This window comes from Rattus norvegicus, chromosome 2 (assembly GCF_036323735.1).
Source record: "Rattus norvegicus strain BN/NHsdMcwi chromosome 2, GRCr8, whole genome shotgun sequence".
NCBI classification, from domain to species: Eukaryota; Metazoa; Chordata; class Mammalia; order Rodentia; family Muridae; genus Rattus; species Rattus norvegicus.
The window spans coordinates 30,078,970-30,105,220 of record NC_086020.1 but is presented as its reverse complement, the minus strand read 5'-3'; the positions used below and the strand labels follow the sequence as shown (position 1 = coordinate 30,105,220).

The following is a 26,251-nucleotide window of genomic DNA, read 5'->3' as shown; positions in this document are numbered from 1 at the left end:
AGACACAGACACACGCACAGACACACACACACACACAGACACACAGACACACACACACACACACACACACACACACACACACACACACACACACACACACCTGCTGCTGACCCAGCATCATTCAGGCGACTGTCGCTTTGTCTATGGAGGCAGGAGTCTCTGACAGGCCCGTCACCTTGTTTGCTGGGGGTACTGTAACATCACATGGTGCGTTATTATTGGAAATTGACTTAACACATTATTTTGGGTTGGGGTGGCATATTCCACACTGTCAATGTGCTGTGTTAACGCTGTAATGACCAAGGCTTGTATAGTACTCCCACTTAGAACTGTCGTCTACCATTGGTAGCATCACACCCCATCTGTCCTCTCGCACACCTCCCACCAAGTTCCTTCGGTGGTTTACAATACTGCAACACAGAAGATGGCGCTGTTACTGACTGGCTTTCTCCACATCGCCATCGGAGAAGAGGATTCAACTGCTGACCTTTGTCTTGTAGGCGATGCTGGGAATAAACATGCTATCACAGAAAAGTAACACCTATAGGTGCATTCGAGGCTATCATGAGACTGCAAGCCAGGACTCCTTTGAGTTTTTGAAGTTGAAGCAAAGGAGTCAAGCAAACTGGACTGGAGGAAAAAAGAAATCAAGCAGCAGATGTTGGAAGGGAGCAAAGGTGGGGGGAGGGGCAGGGACAAGCAGGGGTCAGGGACAGAGATGAACTTTCAAGGCACACTGAGCACATCCTGCCAAGCAAGGCACAGGGCAGCCAGGTCTTCTTCCCCCACACGAAGGCTGAGACAATAATACACAAAGCCTCTCAGCTTTTCAGCCTGGCCTTGGCTTGGAAAAGATCCTCCAGGGGAACTGATTAGAGCTGGGGTGGACGGAGGGTGGGATGGGCCTTCAGTGTGGGAGCCAGCTGCCCAGACGTGCTTGTGGCAGTGTTTCTCAAGCATCAGCCTGGAAAACGCAGGGCTGGGTCTCCTTCCCCTAAGGAGCCCAGACTTAGGGTCTAGAATGTGACCAAAGAGTCTTTGTTTTTAAAAAGTTTTTAAATTTTAAGCGTATTTATTATGATTGTACAGTGAAGGGGGCATGTATCCCATGGTGTGTGTCTGTGTATCCCATGGTGTCTGTGTGTGTGTGTGTGTGTATGTATGTGTATGTGTGTGCATATGTGTATGTATGTGCATACGTGTATGTATGTGCATACGTGTATGTGTGTATGTATGTATGTATGTATGTATGTATGTATGTGTGTGTTCAGTTCCTTCTTTTTTTTCTTCCTTTCTTCCTTCCTTCCTTCCGTCCTTCCTTCCTTCCTCCTTCTGTGGATTCCTAGGCTTGAACACAGGTTAGACTTGCATGGTAAGTGCTTTTGTCCACTGAGACATCTCACTAGCCCAATTCCATTTTATTTTTAATTGCTACATAATTATAGCATAGTTTAGTTATACATATTTATGAGGTGTACATGATTGTCATATATATATGTATATATATATACACATTGTATGATGATCATATCAAAGTAACACATGCATTTACTGAAGCCTTTATTTCTTTATGGTGAGAATATACAAAATATTTTTTTAATTATTTTTTATAGCCAATTAAGGCATACATCTTTAATCCCGGCATTGGGAGACAAAGGTGGGAAGATCTCTGTGAGTTCAAGGCCAGCCTGGTCTACATAGTGTGTTCTAGAACAGCCAGGGCTACGTAGTGATCTGTCTAAAAACAAATTATTACATTTAAATTTATATATCTATTTTGTGTGTTTGCATGCAGGTGGGCATGTGCATGGCTTGTGCTTGTGGGGACTGAGGGTCAGAGGACAATTTGCAGGAGTCCGTTCTCCCTCTCCGCTATTGGGGTCCTGCAAGTTGACCTCAGGTGATTAGGCTCTGCAGAGAGCGTCTTTTCCTGCTGAGTCTTTTCACTGCCCCTTGATTTTTTTTGTTGTTCTAGCTACTACAAAATATACAATATGGGTTGGGGATTTAGCTCAGCGGTAGAGCGCTTGCCTAGCAAACGCAAGGCCCTGGGTTCGGTCCCCAGCTCCGAAAAAAAAATATACAATACATAATTATTACCTGTAATCACCCCCTGTGCTAGCATACCAGAACGTAACCCTCCTATCTATCATAAACCAACCAGCGCCACCCTCCCTATCTCTCCCTCAGCCTCAACCAGCCTTGAGATCAGCTTGCTCCCATGTAGACAAGTGAGGTCCCGCAGGGGTGGCTCGTTTCCCTTGGTCCTGGACGAGTCCTACAGGTACAACAGCTGCTTTCTTTATCAAACTCGTCCCCGGCTCACTGGGGATGATGTCAGGGCCTCAACCACGCAAAACGAGTGTTCACCCACTGCAATATACCTCCAACCCTCTTTCTGCTCCTTCTTATTTTGAGGCAGGGTCTCATAAAGTTGCCAAGGCTGGCCTTGAACTCACTCTGTATTTAGGCAGGCCTTCAACTTAGATTCCCCTCTTAGATTCCTGAGAGGCCAGGTTTATAGACCTGTGCCTGAAACCCGGCTATTAGAGCCATACGCTTGGTGGGAAAGCAGAACCATGTTTACGAGTCTGGATGAGTGGAGATGCCATAATTGCTAATTTTCCCCATTGATCCTAACAAAAGTCAAGCATTGATAAGGAAATGTATGAGGTCACTAATATGAAGAGATCCTTGACACTTTCCTGTGCGGGAACCTGGATAGCTATGACGGTTCCTGAGTGTCACATGTTCGTGAAACACGTGAGCACATTTGCATACAGCAACCCTCTTAGATGGTATTAGGAGGTCAAAATGAAGAGAACCAGATGAGGTCGTGGGGTGCACTCCTCATTAATGGAATTGGTGCACACATAAGGGTCACAATAGAAATTACTTTCCCTCCCTGCTCTCTGCCATGTGAGGATGTTTGAGGTAGATGATATAGACCTGAAGAAGACCCAAGGAATCCTACGCTGGCTGGCTGACCATGCACCTCCAGCACCCATGTTCATGAGAAATACATATTTAATCTCTCTTCTCCCTTCCCATCCTCTACTTCCTCCCACCCCCTTTCTTCTCCAAGGTCTCGGTCTGGAACTACGTGGCTAAAGAGATGTGTGAAGTTGTGACTCTTCTGTCACAAATCTATGGGGGACTGTGGCTAGTGACCGGGGCCTGGTGCCCAGGAACAGGCGAAGCACTTACTGTTCCTTCAGAGTCTCTGGGGCTTTTAGCCATTGATCAACCGGGAACCAGGCTTCCCTTCCTGGTCGTGTGTGTGTGTGTGTGTGTGTGTGTGTGTGTGTGTGTGTGTGTGCGTGCACGCACGCATCTGTCTGTCTGTCTGTCTACCAGTGTGTACTTGGTACCCTTGAATGTCAGAGCCCCTGGAACTGGCAGTACAGACATCTGTGAGTCACTCTGTGTGGGCTGGGAATTGAACTCAGGTCCTCTCAAAGAGCAGTCAGTGTTCTTTTTCCTTTTTTAAATTTTTTTTATTAGATATATTTCTTTACTTACATTTCAAACGTTATTCCCCTTCCTGGTTTTCTGTCCATAAGCCCCCATTCCCTCCCCTCCCCATCCCCCATATGGGTATTCCCCCTATACATCCCCCTTATTGCCTTCCCCCATATTCCCCTGCACTGGGGGTCCAACCGTAGTAAGACCAAGGGCTTCCCCTTCCACTGGTGCCCCAACAAGGCTATTCTCTGCTACATATGCAGTTGGAGCCCTGGGTCAGACCATGTATAGTCTTTCAGTAGTGGTTTAGACCCTGGAAGCTCTGGTTGGTTGGCATTGTTGTTCTTAGGGGGTTGCAAGCCCCTTCAGCTCTTTCAATCCTTCCTCTAATTCCCCTAAACGGGTTCCTGTTCTCAGTTCAATGATTTGCTGCTAGCATTGACCTCTGTATTGGACATGCTCTGGATGTGTCTTTCAGGAGAGATCTATATCTGGTCCCTTTCAGCATGCTTTTTTTTTTTTTTTTAGCTTTATCCATCTTATCTAGTTTTGGTGGCTGTATATATATGGGCCACATGTGGGTCAGGCTCTGGCCATTCCTTGAGTTGCAAGCAGTCAGTGTTCTTAACCGCTGAGACCCTCCACCACTTCAGCCCCCACCATCTTTTTCTCCAGGCTGTGTGTCACTGAACTGGATCTTGCCAAGTACGCTAGGCTGGCTGGTCAGTGAGTCCCCAAGAGACCCCTACCTCTGCCTGCTCAGATCTGGGATTCTAACTGTGTACCACCACACCCAGGGAGCCATCTCCGCAGTTGGTCAAGGTTTCCGATGGGTTCTTCCAGTATCCAGGAGATAGATATATCTATCTCCTTGAACTCACTCTTTAGACTAGACTGGCCTTGAACTCAAGAGATCGCCCTCTGCTTCTGCTTTCTAAGTGCTAGTATTAAAGACATGTGCCACCACCCTGCGGCCTCTTTCTTTTTTAATCCTCTCTGCACCTTGCTTTTTTCCTCTATAAAGCTAACATTATCAAACATATAACTTGTGGTATATTTTAATATATTTAAATATATTAATATATTTAATCTATATTAAACTATGTGGAGGGACGGGGGTACAGTTCAGTTGTGCTGTGCTTGCCAACAAGAGCAGGACCCAAATGTAAGCCCCAGCACCATAATCATCACAGAGAGAGAGAGAGAGAGAGAGAGAGAGAGAGAGAGAGAGAGAGAGAGAGACTAACTACCTCCACCAAAACCAACCAACCAAAAACCCCTTATGCTTAGCAAACAGGCAGGACTCTGAAAATTGAATAGCATTTAACTTTTTCATTACTCACTCTGTCCTCCATGGCCACCTGCCTTTTTTTTTTTTTTTTTTTTTTTTTTTCGGAGCTGGGGACCGAACCCAGGGCCTTGCGCTTCCTAGGTAAGCGCTCTACCACTGAGCTAAATCCCCAGCCCCAACTACTAAATTTTATGAGAGAGAAAGAAGTGTAATTCTGCCAAGTATGTGAGATACAGTATTTAAAAAAAAAAAAAAAAAAAAAGAGCAGGGGTTGGGGATTTAGCTCAGTGGTAGAGCGCTTACCTAGGAAGCGCAAGGCCCTGGGTTCGGTCCCCAGCTCCGAAAAAAAGAACCAAAAAAAAAAAAAAAAATTTTAGTAGGCCCCAATAAACGAATGAACGTTTTACAGAATGTCTTGTCTGCTCGCTGAACTGAGTTGAGTCACTGCTCTGCGAACCACAACCATCCAGACCACATCACCTAAGCACCGCCAGTCATCTTGCAATGTCACTGTGTCAGTCTTACGGATGAAAGGTAACCTCCAGGCTCCGCTGTGGTCAATTAGTCCTGGCTGCTCTGTTGAAGACATTGTAATGTTGCTGGGAGAGATGAACAAAAGGAACAATAGTCCCCAGGAAGCCTGTACTCGGCCAAGCACAGAGCGGCTCTGTCCAAACCCGTGGAGATCAAGATGGGCAAGAAGCCACGGCGCTTCACTGGACAGGTTGGACAGCCCAAGTGAATGCTGGGAGAGTTCCAAAGCCGCTTCCGGTGGGAAAGCCCAGCCTGGCCCAGCAGACTGGGACTCTTTTCCCATGGAGTCAGGTGGGTTTCTTTCGGGCTGGGAATACTGACTAAGTACACAGTCTTTACGACTGGTTTCTGTTTTACCACATTTTTGGAGTTTGCGAAGAAGTGTTCACTCTGCAAACATTTCTTGAGAATGAAAGTAGCCTTTTCCGTCATTCAATTTATTATATCTGAAATCTATCCCAGGGAAATGGTGCCCCAAGAAGACTATTTACACTTCCCCAAAACGTAGGGCCATGAAATCTTTACTATGAAGTTACTGTGTTAGGAATGAAGTGTGAACACTGGGAACTCTACATTCTTGAAGGAATAAACGTCCTTCTTCTGGTGAGTTAGAATCAACACAGAATGCACACAACCTACGTTCTCGGATCAGAAAGTCAGCTCTCTGACTACATTTCAATTGTAGCGTCTGCTAATGTTTTTCTTTCTTTTCTTTTATTTATTTTATGTATATGAGTACACTGTAGCTGTCTTCAGACACACCAGAAGAGGGCATCGGATCCCATTACAGATGATTGAGAGGCACCATGTGGTTGCTGGGAATTGAACTTAGGACCTGTGGAAGAGCAGTCGGTGCTCTTAACAGCTGAGCCATCTCTCCAGCCCCCGTTAGCACGTATGCATTCCACTTCCCCATTGGTCCTGATTTTCTGTCTTTATTCTCTAGTTTCAACTATAATCAAATGTTATTTCCAGCTCTGGGTGCTCTTTGGAGATTCAGAGCCAACTACCAAATCTTTCAAAATATTTCAGTTTGCTTTTCCATAAGCATCTCAAATACAAACTGTCTAAGACTACATTTAATTCTTGATCTAAAAAAAATAAAACTTACCTCTCTCCTCTGTTTGCTTTCTTGACCCCAAAGGATGTTAACAACATTCCATCCCACAGTCCATAAGGTGTCTCTCTCACCATCTGTGCCTGACAGGATGTGTTCAGTTATGCCTCAGTAACAACCTTTGGTAAGCTAGAAGGGGCTTAACGAGCTGTCGCTCACTCCATTAAGTTAGTGCTTGCTGCCCACCAAAGAAATTCTTTTAGGATCCCGGATGATGGAGCTCCAACCACCTGCAATATGATCGGTTGCCACAAGAGGGCGATGAGCATTCTGAAGAATTTCATCATGGTGATTTGATGCCTGCTGGCCCACTGAACCCGGTTTTGCTTAAGTCTGAGAACACCTCTGCTGTCCTACAGACCTACACCTGCCCCAACTACAGATTACAGGTGCTTAGAACAAAAATTAATAAGCAGAACCAATGCCTTGACAGGGACTCCCGGAAGCAGTCTGTGAGGAAAGGACCCATGTAAAACGATTAGGGTGTCATAACAATGAGGACAGAGAAAAGAAGCAAAGCCCCTCAAAACCACATGAATGCCCATGTAAATGACTTAGGCTTAGTTCTCCTGAGGAATTCTGCATGGCAGCATACCCGAGAGTAGTCTGGGTCAAGAACAAGAAACTAGAATTCATATATACATACATATACACATGCACATACACACATATACATACATACATGCATAATATACACACATTTATTTTATATGTATAGGTACTTTGTCCGCATGCATGTCTGTACAACACATGCATGTCTAGAGCCTATGGAAGGCCAAGAGACGTCATTGGCTCCCCTAGAACTGGAATGACAAATAGTTTATAAGCCACCATGTGGGTGCTGAGAATTAAACCCAGGCCTTCTCAAAGAGCAGCAAGTGCTCTTAACTGCTGAGCCAGTCCTATAACCCTGTTTTTCAGATGACAAAACTGAGGCTCATAAACCTGAGATCAAGTCACTTGTTCAAGCCCTTCATGCAATGACAGAGAGCCAGCACAGCAGCCTGGTATGGGCTAACTCCAAAGCCTTTCTCCGTATACTGAAATATTTCTACATCATGATTAATCTTCCCTATGCTTTACTGTTAGTTCTATAAACCTCACGAGTGTACATCGCCATGTACTTCCCCGTGTCAATAATGGCCCTGCCATTAGCCATTGGCATCACCTTTTTGACTATTCCCCCTCTGTGTTCAAGTTATTTGTACTTCTGACCCCTAAAGGTCTCTACTGCATCGGGGCTGGCCCCGTGTGCTCGAGCTGCATTACACAAAGGTATCCAACAAGTGCCACATGCGGGAGGTCCTGGAAGGAAGCCTAAAGAGGGCTCATTAGCAGTGGAGAGCATCCAGTGAAGCTCCGGGCCAAGGAATGAGCTCAGAATCCAGGGAAAGGAGCCAAAGTCGGCTGGTCAGTTTGCCAAGCTGGGAGTCCTTGCACGTGGTTGTCAGGCAAAGGAAAGACACCTGCAGAGAGGGCTAGATTGGCTGATGGTGAAATTGAAGAAGCAGTGATGGGCAGAGCAGACCCCTGCAGGGAAACAAGAGAGGATCTTACATACCTGCATGCATCTCTTTGGGAGAGAGAGCTCTGATAGTGGGGCCTTTTGTCCTTGAGCCAAAAGAGGCCAACATTCTTTTCTGCCTGTTGTCCTGATGTCTTTGCTGAAAAATCAATGAATTGTTACCCCTGCGTGCTGAGCTGAATAGTCAATGACGGGTAAGAGTGATATATTCATGAATAAAGGGCCTAAGACAGGAGGGCCGCCATTAGCTGCTGCCTTATCCCGGTGACGGACCCTGGCCACAAGATTCTTTTGGCCATGTGACATATATCACTCCAACCTAAGACAGATGCAGTTCCCGGGGGGCTCATTCCAGGACAGCACAGCCATTTGGCCACCTTTTCATTTGACTATAAGGAAGGGGGAGATGTTGGGAGTGATGCCTTGAAGCCCTCCATTGTTGATGTTATTATTATGGTTAGAATTAAGTATGACTGGGTTCATGGAAAATCCCCAGCCAGCTGCAGAAGACTAATACAAATGTGGTGGTCAAGATGAATAATCATATGATGACGTCTGACGTCAAGATACCCAATGTGATGACCTGTAACCTTTCTGAAAAACCAACATCCTGCTGACCAATAGATATGACAAACCTGTGACCTTTCTGACATCCTGTCAACATCAGCCGATTCCCTGACCACACGAATATTGTGTCTTTGGCCTGTGTAAATGTCTCTTACTTCCCCCCTCCCTGTTACCCATGTTATGGTATAAATTCAGCCTTGGGGAAAAATAAAATTGTCGCCTTGATCAGACTCTTGTCTTGGCGTCCTTCTTTGTGTCTCTTGTCCCCCATTCTCTTCTAGGTACACCCAACACCCTTTGCTTACACTTGTGGGCTGGGGACATATACTTAGCAGATAATAGGCACTCAAAATATGACTGAAAAAATTTAGTGAAAACACGTCTGTCCCCTGTTCTGCCAAAGCAACTATTTGGACCTCGTTTTAAATTTGTTATTTTTTTTTAATACCTGGCATATATTTCACATTTTATCACTAATTCTCTTACATGTTATTTAGTGAATTATCCGTCTGAAACCGTCAACATCCTATCAACAGATGCTAACCCTCTTCTCCCTCTCCAAGAACAGTAATGGTAGAAGCAGGAATGCGGCTCATTGGTGGAGCACTTGTCTAACGTTTACAAAGTTCTGGGTTCCCAGCCTTAGCACTACACAGACTTGACCTAGTAGTGTACACCAGCAGTCCCAGCACCTCCTGGAGACAGAGGTAGAACTGATATAAAAAGCAGACAAGGTGGGGGTACCTTTGGCAAAGCCATGCACTAAGAAATCATGCCACACAGCAGACATAGGGTAAGAAAGGATGAGAGCAAAAGGCTGTCCAAGAGATGGGGTATGAGGTAGAGAGAGTGTGGTGGTTTGAATAGGAATGGTCCCCATAGACATGTGTGTTTGAATGCTTGGCCCATGGGAAGTGGCACTATGAGGAGGTGTGGCCTTATTGGAGGGCATGTGGTCTTGCTGGAGGAAGTGTGTCACTGTGGGGGTGGGCTTTGAGGTCTCGTATGCTTGAGCTCCATCCAGTGTGGAATTCCAGTCTCCTTTGGCTGCCTTTGTATCAAAATGTAGAACTTAGCTCCTCCTGCACCACGTCTGCTTGCACGCTGCTGTGCTTCCTGCCAAGACGATAATGGACTGAAGTTCTGAAACTGTAAGCCAGGCACCAATTACATGTTCTTTATGAGAGTTGCCTTGGTCATGACAGGGAGAATGAACAAGTCAGGGAATGATACATATAGATATAGATATGGATATGGAGATAGATAGATAGATAGATAGATAGATAGATAGATAGATAGATGATAGATAGATAGATAGATAGATAGATAGATAGATAGACAGACAGATAGATCCCTCTGAGGGCAGGCCAGTGGAAATGCTTGATTACTGACAAGAAGGATCAGAAATTCAAGGTTATCCTCAGCTACATAGTGAGTGAGTTTCAGGCTGAAACCAAAACCCTAATACAATTCTGGTAGAATCAGCCGTTACTTCATTATTAAGACTATGCACCTACGAAGCCTTATTGTGTGATTGAGCGATCACAAGGAACCATAGTCCCCTGCCCACTACCTCAGTGCTGGATATCAGATAACTACAGGCAGCCCTTGTACACTCAGATTTGGCTGAAATTATTCAAATCAGCCAGCCAATCTTAAATCTGCTTATCCTCCTTGACCTGAACATTTTTTTTTTTATGGGGCTGGGGACCGAACCCAGGACCTTGCGCTTCCTAGGTAAGCGCTCTACCACTGAGCCAAATCCCCAACCCCCCTGACCTGAACATTCTTGTTGAAAACACAAAGAGAATTCCTGCGCTCTGTCCCCAGCTAAGCCAGTCTTCTGAGCAACCCTGGTGCTTTTCCATTTGGATTCATGTAGTCAGGCTTGCCCTCCCCTCTTCCCTACCCACTGTAACAAACTCATATTTGAAGAAAACGCTCTTCTCATCTGTTGCCCTTTCCAGACATAGAGAACTAATATTTTTAAAGCAGTTCATTTATCATGTGAACTAGCAACTCTGGTACTCGCGCAATGAAGTAAAACATCTTCCCATACAAAGATATAGTTCTAAGCGTTCATGCTAGCAGGCTAGTCACAGGAGCTCCAAGTTAGAAGCAGCCTAAATATTTACCAGCGGATAATTAGTAAAGTCTGTTATATTTATATAAGGGAATGCTTACCTGGGAAGACAACGGATCAAACCACGGATTAAGGCTAAAAGGTTAAAATTAAAAATGATCCTAGTGAGAAGCCATGTGCAGGAAGCACACACAGCGCATGATTTCTTCATGTTAGCATTCATGGTTTGTCTCTAACAAGGGCCATCTTTCCAAGGACAGACCGTCTAGAAAAGTAGTGAGCTCCCTGAAACAGCAGACACACACAGACCGAGGTTGGTGGCCAAGTCCTGAAGAAGGACAGGCTGACTTCCACTCCAGACCTGAGATTTGGACGGAACCAGAGAAAGAACTAAGATAAAGCCCGTAGGAAGTCTGAGTAATATTTACACAATAGAATGGTTTGGGGGTTCTTTTATGTTGTTTGACTTTTTTTTTAAGGTTTTGTGTTTTTTTTAAGTTATGTGGGTGTTTACGTGTGGGTTTGTGCACATGACTACAAGACAATGGGGAGTTAGAAGAGGGCACTGAACCTTCTAGAACTGGAGTCGCAGACGGTTGTGGACTATCCAGCTTGGGTGCTAGGACACTGACTTGAGTCCTCTGTGTCAACACTAAGCATTCTTTTTTTTTTTTTTTTTTTCTTTTCTTAGGAGCTGGGGACCGAACCCAGGGCCTTGCGCTTGCTAGGCAAGTGCTCTACCACTGAGCTAAATCCCAAACCCCAACACTAAGCATTCTTAGCCATTGAGCTGACTTTCCAGTCCCTGGTTAGGATATTCTTTTACTAGGGTGGGGACAATACATAGTAATTTAATTCATCTTTGATATCTGAGGGAAAAATATTCTACCAACATGTTTTCTAAGATGAGGTAAAAATGTCAATGATAGGGTGTGGAGAATAGATATGTGTAGGAACTCGGAAAAGATTATTAGTTGGGGGCCAGAGACACGGCTCAGTAGTTGAGAACATGTACCACTCTTCCAGAGGACCTGAGTTCAATTACAACACCCACCTTAAGTGGTTTACAACCATCTGTAATTCCAGCTCCAGGGGACTCCAACAACCCTGGCCTCTTCACTCACGTGCACCCACTCATGTGCTCACACACACATACAATTAAAAAAATAATAAAGTTTAAAAAACACAATCATAGTTATAGAAATATGGAAGGCTTTCATTTTTCTTTAATTCTGTATTTTCTAAATGTCATTCCAATAAACATATACTTTTGTTTAAAAATTGTATTTAGAAAAGATAAATCTATAGAGAAAAGGCAGCCTTGTTCATGGTTTTCTGGGTAAAATCGACTGAAGGAACGTGGCATACCTTTCCTGATCATCGCTGAAGCCCACACTTAGAACAGGTGCATTTCATGGTGTAGAACTTGTGGCCCAATAAAGCTGTTTTTAAAATGTTAAGTAAGATTGGAACAAAGAAATCTACCCTGGGCTGGGCAGTGGTGCCACAAATCTTTAATCCCAGTGCTCAGGAGGCAGAGGCAGGTGGATCTCTGTGAGTCTGTGGCCAACCTGGTCTACAGAGCAAGCTCCAGGACAGCCAGGGCTACACAGAGAAACCCTGTCTGGAAAAAAACAAAAAAACCACACAAGAATAAAAGAGGCGAGGGGGAGGAAAGGAACCAGCTGTGTTGTGCTGAGGGGTGGATATAATGTTCCTGAAGAGGTGGGACACTCCAATCTCATGCGTCATTAGACTCTGTGAAGAGGAGTTCTGAGTGCTGGCCCAGAAGCAATTTTGACCGACAGGGCTGCGAAGTGGATTGGCCAGCATTGTTTGTTGTACATTTGTATTAGGGAAAATAGAGGCAATGGTAGTGTGTTCTTCCATGGACAGACTGATTCATACTGAACGTGTTCATATTGTTCATACTGAACATGTATGTGACCGGGATGCAAACGGATTCCCACCTAAGAGAAAGAACGTCCTACAATGGACTCCCCTACACACACACACACACACACACACACACACACACACACACACACACAGAGTTAAAGGAGTTAGTTTTGTTTATTTGTATAGTCTGCAATCTTTCTATTAGATAAATTTGTTTTCCTGGGGTAAGTTTTAACATCTTGATACCCCAGTTCTGAGTGTAACAAACTATTTAACATGTTCCATTTTTTTTTTCCTGAACGAGAATAGTGGTTTCTTTTGTTTCTTTTGTTTTGTTTGTTGAGACAGGGTTTCTCTCTGTAGATCAGGCTGGCTTGAACTCACTCCATCGACCAGGCTGCCAGCCTCAAACTCAGAGAGCCACCTGCCTCTGCCTTTGAGAGCTGGAGTGAAAGGCGTGCACTACCATGCCTGGCTCATTTTCTTTCTTTTCTTTCTTTTTTTTTTTTTTAATGTAATCAGCAGTTTTTACTGTCTATGTTTTGTGGCCCTGGAAATCTCCATCTCAGCAAGCTAGGCTAACACTTCACAGCAGCCACACGCCAGCCTCTTGCTCTCTCCTTAGATAAAGGGTCTCACTAATTCCAGGCTGCCTTTGACTTAAGCCAAAATTCTCCTCTCAGTAGCTCTGGCCACGGTATTTTATCACAGCAACAGAAAAGTAACTAAGGGGGTTGGGGACTTAGCTCAGTGGTAGAGTGCCCTGGGTTCGGTCCCTAGCTCCGAAAAAAAAGAACCGGGGGGGGGGGGGGGGGGGAGAAAAGTAACTAAGACACTCCTAAATGTGAAAATTCACCGTGCCCTTCTAGTTGCCTACTTTCTGCTACTATAAAACTATGCCTAAGATAAAGAGGAAAGATTTGTTTGGGCTCCATCCATGGCTGTTTCGGGCCCAGTGGCGAGGACTACACTGTAGGCAGTCAGTGGGAGAGGACCGTGCTCTCCGTATGATAGTCAGGAAACTCGGATGCAGGAAGACGCTAGAATCATTATTCTCTTAAAGGGCACACCCCCAAAACCTCTTCCAGTTCCACCTCTTTTTTTTTTTTTTTTTTCTTTTTTCTTTTTTCTTTTTTTCGGAGCTGGGGACCGAACCCAGGGCCTTGCGGTTGCTAGGCAAGCGCTCTACCACTGAGCTAAATCCCCAACCCCAAAAGCTCTCTCTTTTTTTTTTTTTTTCTTTTGGAGCTGGGGACTGAACCCAGGGCCTTGCGCTTGCTAGGCAAGCGCTCTACCACCGAGCTAAATCCCCAACCCGCCAAAAGCTCTTTTTTTTTTTTTTTTTTTTGGTTCTTTTTTTTTCCCGGAGCTGGGGACCGAACCCAGGGCCTTGCGCTTCCTAGGTAAGCGCTCTACCACTGAGCTAAATCCCCAGCCCCCCAGTTCCACCTCTTAAAGGTCCCCATCCTCCACCACGAGCACTAGACTGAGGTACCAATCATTAAATGTGGGTTTTTGGGAGACATCCCAGATTCAAAATGTTTAATACACAGAATAACAGGGTGTGGGGGAGGGAAAGTCCATGCCTGGAGGACCCTGTGAGAGTCTTTAGATTCCCACAGAGAAGGAACCGGTGTTAAACCTCTCCCTCGTGTAAACTCATATTGCTGTAGTCTGGTATTTAATAACTCTGTTAGTTCTTGCTATCACGTGGACAACACCCCCCTCCAAATTGTGCCATAGTCCTATTGATTTATTTAATCGGCTTCAGTACAATTACCGGGCTATTGCCCTAACCTATTTTCCTATGTTAGACTGGCTCGTTCCCAGTTGTGCTCGCCAAGTTACCTGCTGTTTGAATTTTTCCCGGGTTATTTCTGCTCTGTCAGTCAGTCTGTGCTCGGGGTGCACTTCTCTCAGCTATGTGCTCCTGGTCCACCCCCTCCAACAGAGACCTCCAGCTCTCTCCATCTTCTTTCTCCTCCCTCCTCTCTCCCCTGTTCTCCCTCTCTCTAGGTCTCATGGTCCCTGCCTGTGACTCTCAGTCCAGTAACGGAAGCCCTGCCTACCTCTGTTCTCCCCTGTAACTGGCTGTCAGTCACGTTTATTTAACCAATCAGAGAAGATCAGCGAGCAATGTGTGTACAACGTCATTTGTCGTTCACGAGAGTGAGCTCATCTAGACTGCAGCCAGATCTGGGGGATGGTATTTAGTGGGCAGTATTTAGTGTTCGAATATATAGCAGCACCAGATCAACCCCCAACACTCCCCCGTTTTTTGTCTAAATAATAATAGTTAGTTGATTGGAAATCTGCTGGAACAGATATAGACAATATACATACATAAAGATAAGCAGTTCGGGAGAAAATGTTTATCTTGGGTGTACATTTGAAACTTCCAGGCTCACAGTCATGGTAGTTGGGGGAGGGTAGTCCCCAGGAGAAAGAGAGAGGTCTGCCCTCTGGAATAGGCGGGTAGGGAAACTTAGGAGTACTTATCTGAGGTTGGTTTGACCTGTGAGAGGTGATTCAAGAAGATTCCCTAAAGCTTATAAGATTTTTTTTTAAAGATTATAAAAAGAAATAAAAGCCTAAGATATGCTAGCATGGGGCTGGAGAGATGGTTCAGTGGTTAAGAGCACTTGACTGCTCTTCCACAGGTCCTGAGTTCAATTCCCAGCAACCACATGGTGGCTCACAACCATCTGTAATGGGATCTGATTTTTTTTCTTCTGGTGTGCATAAGACAGAGCACTCATACACATAAAATACATAAATAAATAAATCTTTTAAAAAAGATCTGCTGGCATTATCCCTGTTTATAGTCTGTACTGAAATCCACATTGCAGAAAAGGCAGTAAACTCTCACACCCTTGAGTCATAGTAAAAGCTTAGGAATCCCCAAAATGATTTTGAGTTAAAAGCATCTTTTGGCTTATCTCCCTTCAGAGCCTGGTAGTGAGGCAAACTGTATTTCTCAGCTAGAGACCTAGTAACTTTAGGAAAGTGGAGTCTGAGGCAGGATTTTTACATATGAAGAGAAGGCAGCTGCAGCCTTGCGTGGAGGAGTTCATGTGCTTGTTGTTAAAGCTACAGTTTCAATATCAGAGATCCAAGAAGGGTAAATAGCACTACAGGTATAATCCAAATGGCATACATATCAATTGCAATGGCAGAGGCTTACCTACTACCTGGATGGTTGTCCTAGATTCCTGTGGTCTTGATGGCTTTGTGGGGGCAGTGACAGGTCTTCAGCTGTCACACAGGGCAACGTAGGTCTTCGCCTGGCAGACCCAAGTCTGACAGCTTTTCCTGTGGAAAAGGAATGCGGGGTGTTGACCTTATTTTGAGCAGGTAGAGTAGGGCAATCAACCCAAAAGTGTCCACAGCTTGGGCAGAGCCCTGTGACTGGTGTTACTGCAAATCAGGTGGGGTTGTCCTGCCCCATCTGTGTTTGGAGACTGTCTTAGTTAGGGTTTTACTGCTGTGAACAGATACCATGACCAAGGCAACTCTGATAAGGACATTTCACTGGGGCTGGCTTACAGGTTCAGAGATTCAGTCCATTATCATCAAGGTGGGAACATGGCAGCATCCAGGCAGGCAATGGTGCTGGAGGAGCTGAGAGGTCTACATCTTCATCTGGAGGCTGCTAGCAGAATGCTGACTTCCAGGAAGGCACCTAGGATGAGGGTCTTAAAGCCCACATCCACAGTGACACACCTACTCCAACAGGGCCCTATCTTCCAATAGTGCCACTGTCTGGGGCAAGCACATACAAACCTTAGGGTTCCTGACACATTATTTCTCTGCTGGTGGAATGAGCCAACTCGAGCCAGATTAGATTATATAAAATGCAGGTTTGTTGGGAAGCTGCTCTCAGGTGAGTTCACTGTCCTTAGGGAAGTCTCCATGAAAGGGAGAGAGAAGAGAGGGGCAAGAGAAAAGAAGAAAGAGGGCATGTTCAGAGAGAAAGAGAAAGGGGGAAGAGGGAGAACCCAATGGCTGGATGATATAGGGAAGAGCCTCTGGAGGAAGGGCAACCCAGCCCCTGGGCTGGAAAGCGCATGGTTGGGGGCAGGGTATACCAGGTAGGGACTGAGGGATGCTGGGAGAACCTGGAGGCTAAGTCTGCTTTGGTATGTGAACTATGAACCTCAGTCCATTGTTCTGGGGTCTGAAACCAAACATCCCAGACTTTTGTGGATAGTAAATGAATAAGGGGTGATGAAATGATCTATGACCGATCCCTGCTGATATTGGGTCATCGTTACGGGGGGGTTGGGTAAAAGGTGGAATGTCGGCCAAGTTCAGGAACAGCCGGTTGTTTTACTGCTGACCAGGTCGTGAGACCATCTGGGGCTAAGCGTGTGTAGGCCCAGTGGAAGGGGTCTGTGAGGCCGCACAGGAGCCCCTCGCTGTAACTGCTTTGGAACGGTACTGTATGCAGGTTCTAGGGAACACCCAGTCAGAGGATTGAGACAGTCTGACTTCACGACGGGCTTCAAGCCAGCCGTTCAGGAGACTAGGCCTGAAAGAGTCAGAGTTGGGGTCAATCTAAGGCCAGTGGGAAATTCCACCACAGATATCCCAACACTAAGACCCCTCCCTTCCAGGTAGACATAAAGAAAAAGAAACTCCAGACCCCGTGAGCATCCAAATGGCCAGCTTTTGGGAACAGTTGGCCCCAGGAAGGGACACTCCATCTTCCTATAACCATGGCAGTCAAATGTGAGATCCTAGGACTCAGATCCAGATCTGCTGGTCACCCGGATCAGGTCCCCTATATAATTGTTTGGAAAGAGCTTATAACTAACCCCCCTGCTTGGGCTTGTCCTTTTCTCCCTAGCATGGTTCTGACCTTCAAGACTCAGCCTGAGCCACTGGCTGGTTCGGGGAAGAAGACAGAAGTTCTCCAGGAAACTGCAGATCTTCCCCTCCTTGAAACTCCTCCCCGTGGCACCCTGCCCTTGCCCCAAATGTGCCAAGCAGAGGCTGAGAATCTACCAGTTCTGGCACCTGAGCCCCTTTACCCATCCCCAGAGGAGGACACGGGTCCTGCCATGGGGACGTGGAACCGTAGAGCTGTATCCCCTGACACCACTGTGGCCCTCTTCCTTGTGAGCCTTTGGACCTGCCGAGGCAACAGGAAATCAGGCCATGCAATACTGGCCCTTTTCCACCTCTGATCTCTATAACTGGAAGGATTAGCACCACCCTTTCCAGATAACCCCAAGGGCCTCACCAATCTAATAGTGTTTATTCTTTTTACACACCAGCCTACTTGGGATGACTGTTAGCAATTATAGGCCCTCTTTACCAGTAAAATGAAGGAACAAATTCTCCTAGAGGCCAGGAAAAAAATGTTCCAGGAAATAATGGGGTCCCAACCCTGAACTCTGCTGACATAGACGAGGGATTCCACCCAACGAGGCCTGACTGGGTCTACACTGTGGCAGTGGGTAAGGCGGGTTTAAGAGTCTACCGCCAGGCTCTGTTGGCAGCAAAGCAACCCACTAATCTGACTAAGGTGCGGCAGGGCCCTGATGAGACACTGTCAGCCTTCCTAGAATGACTTATGGAGGCTTTCCGCCAATACACACCCTATGATCCCAGCACTGAGGAACACAGGTAACAATGACTATGGCGTTTACAGATGAGGCTGCAAAGGACAGAAAGAGGAAGCTCCAGAAGGTAGACATCTTACAAGGTAAGTCTTTGAGGGAACTAGTACAGGTATCTGAAAAAGTTTATCATGATGGAGAAACAGAGGAAGAAAAGGAAGAGGAGAAAGAGAAAGAGGCAGAGGAAATGGAGCTACAAAGAGAAGAGTGGCAGGATAGAAAGTTAGAAAAGATCCTGACAGCGGTGGTTAGAGAGAACAGGAGGGGACCAGAGCCTCCGCCACAAGTAAGGAGATAGAGAGCTCCACTTGAGAAAGACCAGTACACCTATTGCAAAGAACAGGGCCACTGGGCTAGAGACTATACCGACACAAGAAAGCAGGGAGAGAGGGCAAGAAGGGAAGAAGATGACTCAGACCCAAAGAGTCTTAACTCTAGGAGAAGAGAGTGACTAGGGGGGATAGGGTTTGGAGCCCCTCCCCAAGCCCAGGATAACTCTGAAAGTGGAGGGGAAACCCACCCAGTTTCTGGTGGACACAGGGGCACAACATTTTGTCTTCCTCCAAACAGAGGGGCCCATCTCCAAGAAAAAGTCTTGGGTCCAAGGAACGACAAGGACTAAACAATATTCATGGAGTACCCAAAGATCTGTTGATCCAGGACTGGGATGGGTATCCTACTCTTTCATGGTCACACCTGGTGTCCCGACCCCCTCCTTGGCTGAGACTTACCAAAATGGGTGCTCCAATCCACTTCCTCCCAGGAGCCCTACCATCACAGGCCACAACGGGGAACCTATACAGGTCCTAACCATAAGATTGGAAGATGAATGCAAACTGTTTGAGAATATCAAGGAGACACCCCAAAACTTGGACTGGTGGCTAAAAGTACCCCCAGGCCTGGGCTGAAACAGCAAACATGGGGAAGGCTACCAACCAGCACCCCCCCAATCCATGTAGAACTGAAGGCCATGGCTACCCCAATATCTATGTGTCAGTACCCTGTATGTCTCAGGAAGCTCTGGAGGGGATTTGGCCTCACATTAACAGGCTCCTGGACTTGGGGATCATGAGAAGGTGTAGGTCAGCATGGAACACACCTCTCCTGCCAGTCAAGAACCAGGACTGTCACCCAGTGCAGGACCTGTGTGAGATAAATCAGCGAATGGCTGACATATACCCCACAGTACCTAATCCTTACACCCTGCTAAGCTCATTACCATATCCCAGGACCTGATACACAGTACCTCAAAGATGCCTTCTTCTGCCTAACCTTGACTCCCCAAAGCCAGGAATACTTTGCTTTTGAGTGGATCCCAAGGCAGGGATCATGTGACAGCTCACCAGGACTAAGCTGCCCCAGGGCTTCAAGAACTTGCTAACCCTCTTTGATGAGGCCTTACATTGTGACCTTGCCATCTACCATGTGTCTAACCCACAGGTGACCCCTTTTGCAGTATGTGGATGACCTTTTACTTGCAGTAGAGACTGAGAAAAACTCTCAGGGGTACTAAGCAGCTGCTGATAGAGCCGAGCAAGTTAGGTTATCGAGCCTTGGCCAAGAAAGCCCAAATCTGCCAGTGTATGGTGAGCTACCTGGGGTACCTGTTAGAGGATGGGAGGTGCTGGTTATCAGAGGCCAGGAAGGAAAACATCCTTCATATCGCTGCCCCAAAGACCCCCAACAAGTGCAAGAATTTTTGGGATGGCTGGCTTTTTGTAGGTTATGGATTCCCAGGTTTGCTGAGCTAGTGGCACTCCTCTATCCCTTGAATAAGACTGGACAACCATTTTATTGGGGTGAGAGGGTGTTCCCCTCACAGGCATTTGATGCCATTAAAAGGGCTCTTTTGGAAACACCTGCTCTAGGTCTGCCTGACATCAGAAGGCCTTTTCATCATTTTGTGGCTGAAAACGGAGGGATGGCTAAGGGGGTGCTGACCCAACCATTGGGCCCATGGAAATGTCCCATTGCTTGCCTGTCAAAGAAAATAGACCGTGTAGCGGCTGGATGGCCTGCCTGCCTGAGGATAATAGTGATGGTGGCAGTTCTGGTTAAGGATGCCTATAAGCTGATCATAGGACAGGACTTGACCGTGGCAGCCCATGCCCTCAAGAGTGTGGTGCACCAGCCCCCTGACTGGTGGCTCACTAACACCCGTATGACCCACTACCAGACTTTGTTGTTGAACTTGAATAGAGTCACTTTCACACCTCTAGTGACCCTCAACCCAGTTACTCTATTACCTAACCCTGATCCCAAGGTACCTGCCCACAACTATCTACAGGTCCTGGCAGAGGAACAGGGGTGGCAGAAAGATCTCTCCAACCAACCACTGCCCAATGCTGAGGTTACCTGGTTCATTGCCCTCTGGAACATCAGCCCAGAAAGCGGAACTGATTGCACTCATCAATACCTTAGATCTGGGGGCTGGCAAAAAAAAATCAACATCTACACCGATAGCAGGTATGCTTTTGCCACTGCTCATGTACATGGGGTGATATACCAGCAGAGGGGCTCCTGACATCCAGTGTCAGGGAGATTAAGAACAAAGCTGAGATCAAGGCGCTCTTGGAAGCTCTCCTCAAACCACTAAAGGTGAGCATCATCCACTGCCCAGGCCACCAAAGAGGAGAGACTTTCATAGCTAGGGGAAACAACTTTGCAGATAAAACAGTGAAAGAGATTGCTACTAAAGACCCTGCCACTGTCACGGTCCAACTAATAGAAACAAAGAAAAGGGGGGGGGTAGACAACGGGACTAAGGGTTGTCCCCTTCTACAGTACACCCCAGAGTAGTCCAAATCTCTGATTACTTTAAAAGAGATGTGTTGTGGTTTGCCTTGGAGTTCTCTCTGAATTTGTAAAATAAAGGCAAGAGCGCTAGATTTGGGCAGAGGGAGGAGTCAGGAGCGAGAGGGGGATTAGATTCAGAGAATAGGGTGAGAGAAGACAGTTGGTGACAGTTGAGCCAGTAGAACCTGAGCAGGGGGGAAAAGGATTGAACAGTTGAGAGAGTTGGGAGAGGAGAAATGAAGATAGGTGGGAAAGGGACAGTTTAGAGACACGATGAGGAACTGAGAAAAGTTAGAGGAGACAGGAGATGGAAAGAGGGGAGAAGCTAGGAGTCGTTGTAGGAGAAGGAGAAACTAAACCATGGAAGAGTTGATATAGTTGGGAGAGTGAGTAAAGAAAAGATGGAGAGAGGGGAGAAGCGAGGAGTCGTTGTGGGAGAAGGAGAAGCTGGAGACCTGGCAAATAAAAGGTGCAAGGGATAGATGATACTGGGCTTTGTATGTTTAAGTGGGCAATTATATCTTACCAACTGGATCTAAGATTATTGTGTTGTGTGTTCTTTTATGTGAGGGTTTGAGTGTAAGAAAGTGTGTGGCTGGGCTGTGTTTCCGCCAAGATATCTAGCAGATATCTGGGGCACTGAGGTGTAGGACCTAGCAGGGTAAAAGACCAAACATTACCGTTTTATTTTTATATAATTACAACAACAGAGATGGACAATGGAAGACACAGGAGGGAAAAGTTATTTTACCTTGGGTCCAATCGAGAGATCTGCTTACCCAGATGCACCAATGAACTCATCTGGGCACCAAGAAACTAGCACAAGCAGTCAAGGGTTCTTGAGTATTCATCCTGGATGTGAGGTACCTGGCAGAGGAAGTAGTAGAAAGATGCCAGGTGTGTCAACAAGTAAATGCCTGCCACACCAAGGTGGGGAAAGGAAAAAGACCCAGGGGAAACAGGCCAGGTGTCTTTTGGGAAGTAGACTTTACTGAGGTCAAGCCTTGGAAATATGGTTACAAATACTAGTTTTTGTAGAAACCTTTTCAGGATAGGTGGAGGCCTTCCCCACCAAACAGGAGACCACCATGCGGGTGGCAAAGAAGATACTAGAAGAGATTTTCCCCAGGTTTGGTGCACCTAAGGTAATTGGATCAGATAATTGTTGCAGTAAAAAATAAAAAAAGGGTGGACAGTTTCTGCATGTACCCTGGTGGTCATGATTTCGCTAGTTCTGGCTCCTGGGGGCCATTGGAGGTAGTGATCATTTATTTCAGTGGCTTCACACTGCTCCCAAGTACTCTCTGACCCAGGAAGCAATCTCTCTACTCATCTAGTTCCCAGGGCAGGTTGTTACCATGCCAGGCATACATATCCCAATTCTGTGGCGGGCCTGGTGTGCCCCACCACCATACATTATCTTGAATTCAATTAAACCACCACTGAAAGAACACACCAGACACTATCCTCTGATCCAATTGATAAGATATAATTTGCCCATCTAGACAACACAAAAACCTGTACACACCCATCCCTTAAAAATGGTCATAACAACCTGTCACTATGGGCAGAGAAGAATCTTAACATCTGCCGCCATGTTCTCCCAGCTCCTCTTCCTCACTCTGTCTCTTCTCTCTTACCCCTCCCCTCTAAAACCTCTGTTCCCAACTCCCTTCCTTCTCATCCAATGACAGGCCTCATTTTATCTGTCTGCCTTCACCTGCATAATGACACCGACCTAAAGACAATGGGCCTGCCTTTGTATCTCAGGTAAGTCAGGGGCTTGCTAAGGTCTTGGGGACTAATTGGAAACTCTATTGTGCACAACATTCCCAGAGTTCAGGGTCGGTAAACAGGATGAATAGAACTCTAAAAGAGATCTCGACGAATGACCTTAGAGAATGGCGGTGACTGGGTGGCACTTCTTCCCTTGGCCCTGTTCCAAGCCTGGAACACGCCTTACCAGATGAACTTGAACCCCTTTGAGATTCTCTACAGGGGACCCACACCGTTGGTAGCTTCCTGACCCGACCTTGAGATTGCCAACTGAGGCTGACAGTTCAGAGGGAGATCTGGTCCAATCCGTCTATGCTCCAGGGACCACCAACATACCCCATCAGTTTCAAACTGGCCATATAGGTCTGCCAAGTCCAAGTCCAAGTTTTTAGAATCTTGGTGGAAGGGCCCCTACATAATCCTCCTAACCACACCAACAGCTACGAAGGTGGACAGAGTCGCAGACTGGATACTTGCTTCTCAGTTACCTGCCCAACCCCGTTTGATTATCCCTCCTGGAACAGAGATTGGAGAATTTCTCACACAAAGAACCGTATAAAGATCAAGCACACTCAACAGCCTGTGAAAATGGAACTCCTTTTCTTGCCAAAAATCACCCTTCTCCTGCTCCTGCTCCCAGCTGAGAGGATGGCCAGAGGGACAAGCCCCCACCGACCGGTCAAGCTGACCTAGATCATGACTTTGACCCTCACGGGAGATGAGGTGACCATGGTAACTGAGAAATGCCCCCCCCCACACACACACATGGTGGCCTTTGACCTATGACAACTGGCTGCAGGACTAGACTCTTGGAATATATCCACAGCTGCAGACTAGGTTAGATGGCCTTCCTATACTCTTAGATACACCAACGGCACTCTGGGGTCTGAGAGATTGGGGGCTTGGCTGCAGCCGACCAAACACCTGGTGCCGCCTTCGTACTACCCTGGTCTATGTCTGTCCCTGGGACAAGCCTACCAGGGGAGGACAGCACGGGTATGTGTGTGTTGAGGGGGCTGACTCCTACTGTGGTGGTTGGGGATTCAAGACCACTGGAGATACTTACTGGGGCCCATCCTCCTCCCAGGACCTGATTACAGCCAGGAGGAACCTAACCAAGGCCACTAACTGTAAGTCAGATAAAACAATCTCTCCCTGCTAATCCAAGCATGCAACCCTCTACTTGAAGACTTCACTGAACTGGGGAAGCTGGCTTATAGTAGCTGGCTCAAGGGGAAAACCTTGGGGTTTAGACTCTATAAACATGGGTGTGATGATGGGCTCCTTTTCACTGTCCAGCTCAGGATAGAAGTTCCTACTGCTTCAGTAGGACCCAACAAAGAAATGGCCATTATGCCACTCGAACCTCCAGAGCCCACCCCTGCTTCTGACGACTTAGTCAGCTCATACAATAGCCCCCTACACTTTAGAGAACCCAATCCTGTATCTACCTAACCCAGCCCCCTTGACTGATCTCATCAAGAAAACCTTCCAAGTACTGAATGAATCCAACTCTGGGACCACTAACTCTTGCTGGCTCTGCTATGATATAGCATCCCCTTATTACAAGGGCATTGCTTTTACCACCTCAAATTATCACACTGTCTAATGCATTATCTTTCTGCAGGTGGGCCCAGAAAGCAGGAATGGGTCTTACCTTGCAGGCGGTGAAGGGGCCTGGGCTCTGCCGAGGGCAGGTCCCATCATCCCACCAGTCTTTGTGCAACTCTCCTATTTCCCAGGTGACCGAGCTTCATATATTATACAACCCCAAAATGGATGGTGGGCTTGCTCCACAGGCCTTACACCCTGCTTGTGTTTACGCACAAGTACTGAACCTGACAAGATATTTCTTTGTCCTAGTACAGTTAGTCCCAAGGCTAATAAACCACCCTTCTGAAGAAATGCTAAATAGATGGGACGGAGACTGCCGAGTCAAGGGAGAGCCTGTAGCTAAAACTCTGTCTTTGCTACTGGGGCTGGGGCTGGGTGCAGCAGGTGCGGCCACTGGGACTACCTCCTTAGTACTCCAGGGACAGAGATATCAAGAACTCAGGGTAGCTACAGATGCAGATATTGAAAGAATTGAAACTCCCATCTCCCATTTACAAGAGTCATTGACCTCTCTCTCTGAGGTGGTCTTGCAAAACTGGATGCAGTCTAGTGTGGCGGTTTGCCATGAAGTTACTGTATTTTGATGCTAATTCCACTGCTCCAAGGACAGCTGCCTAGTCACTACTCAGGACTCAGGTGACTTCACCAGAACCACCTCCCCATTGAATTTGTAAAGTACAGGTGAGGGGCAGGTACAGGGTAGAAGGAGGCCTATCATTGGAGGAGAAGGAAGGATGGGTGGGAGAGAAGTTTGAAGGAAGAGGAGACAGGACAGAGAAGAAGAGACAGGAGAGAGAGAGAGAGAGAGAGAGAGAGAGAGAGAGAGAGAGAGAGAGAGAGAGAGAGAAGCCGTGGCAGGACAAGGTGGCAGGTGATGTTAAGATTCTGCTCTGTGTATTTACAGGTTGTTATTAATGTTCTCAAGGGATGGATAGTACCGGGCTTTGTATGTTTAAGTGGGCAATTATATCTTACCAATTGGATCTAAGATTATTGTGTTGTGTGTTCTTTTATGTGGGGGTTAGAGTGTAGGAAAGTGTGCGGCTGGGATGTGTTTCCGCCAAGATATCTAGCAGATATCTTGGGGCACCGTTGTGCAGAACAAGCAGGGTAAAAGACAACATTACTTTTTTATTTTTATATTATTGTTCCTCCAGCAAGGAGGTGGGAAGAATGCTGTTTTTACTTAGATCACTCAGGGGTAGTTAAAGATTCCATGGCCAAAATTAGAGAAGGACTTGCCAAGAGAAAAGGTGAACAAGTCCAAGGGTGGTTTGAGTCTTGGTTCAATAACTTCCCCTGCTTTACCACCTTAATTTCTACTTTGCTAAGACCCTTGATGATTTTTACTTTTACTTTTGGCCCCTGCGTTTTAAATCACTTAGTAGCTTTCATAACAAACAAACACAATCCATTTATGATCTTAATATAAGCAGCTGGATTCAGAAAATCAGGAGTACAAGCTGGAGGACTACAAGCTTCAGGATTGAAACTATGCTCAAAGAAAAAGGGGAAATGAAAGAGCCCGAGTCGGAGTCAATTTAAGGCCAGTGGGAAAATTCCACCACAAGCCTCCAAGCACTAAGACCCCTCCCTTCCAGGTAGGGTAGAGCCAGCTTAGTTCCTGGAAAAACCACAAGCCAACTGTCAGACAAAGCCACATGTGACCCTCAATCGACCCTCTTTGGAAAGTACTGGATGGTCCACTGACCACAAATCAGTTTAAAGGTCACTTTGCTCCACCAATTGTACCTTGCCCAGTTACTGTTACCTGAATTCTGCCTTTATCAAGTGTATATAACCCCCTGTTAGACTCTGCTCAGGGCCTTTACCCTCTTGAAGTGGGGCGGCCCCAACATGCTGGAACAATACAACTCCTTTCGTTTTTGCATCGATCATCACCTCCGTGAGTCTCAATCAAGGGGTCCCGGTAGAGGTCCAACCCAAACCTCACAGGCTT

At 46.5% G+C, this 26,251-nt stretch overlaps 1 long non-coding RNA gene across 3 annotated transcripts; it reads right to left on the bottom strand.

Moving 5' to 3' along the window:
• Positions 1–7,092: 7,092 nt before the first annotated feature.
• Positions 7,093–16,258, bottom strand: LOC120100675 (uncharacterized). Of its 3 annotated transcripts, XR_005500520.2 has the most exons (3): positions 15,666–16,258; positions 10,684–10,717; positions 7,093–8,071 (listed from the first exon to the last, which is right to left on the bottom strand). It is a non-coding gene; the product is annotated as an uncharacterized LOC120100675 (long non-coding RNA). The 3 variants fall into 3 exon arrangements; XR_010063708.1 differs by having other exon boundaries at positions 7,093–10,717; XR_010063709.1 differs by lacking the exon at positions 10,684–10,717.
• Positions 16,259–26,251: the final 9,993 nt, after the last annotated feature.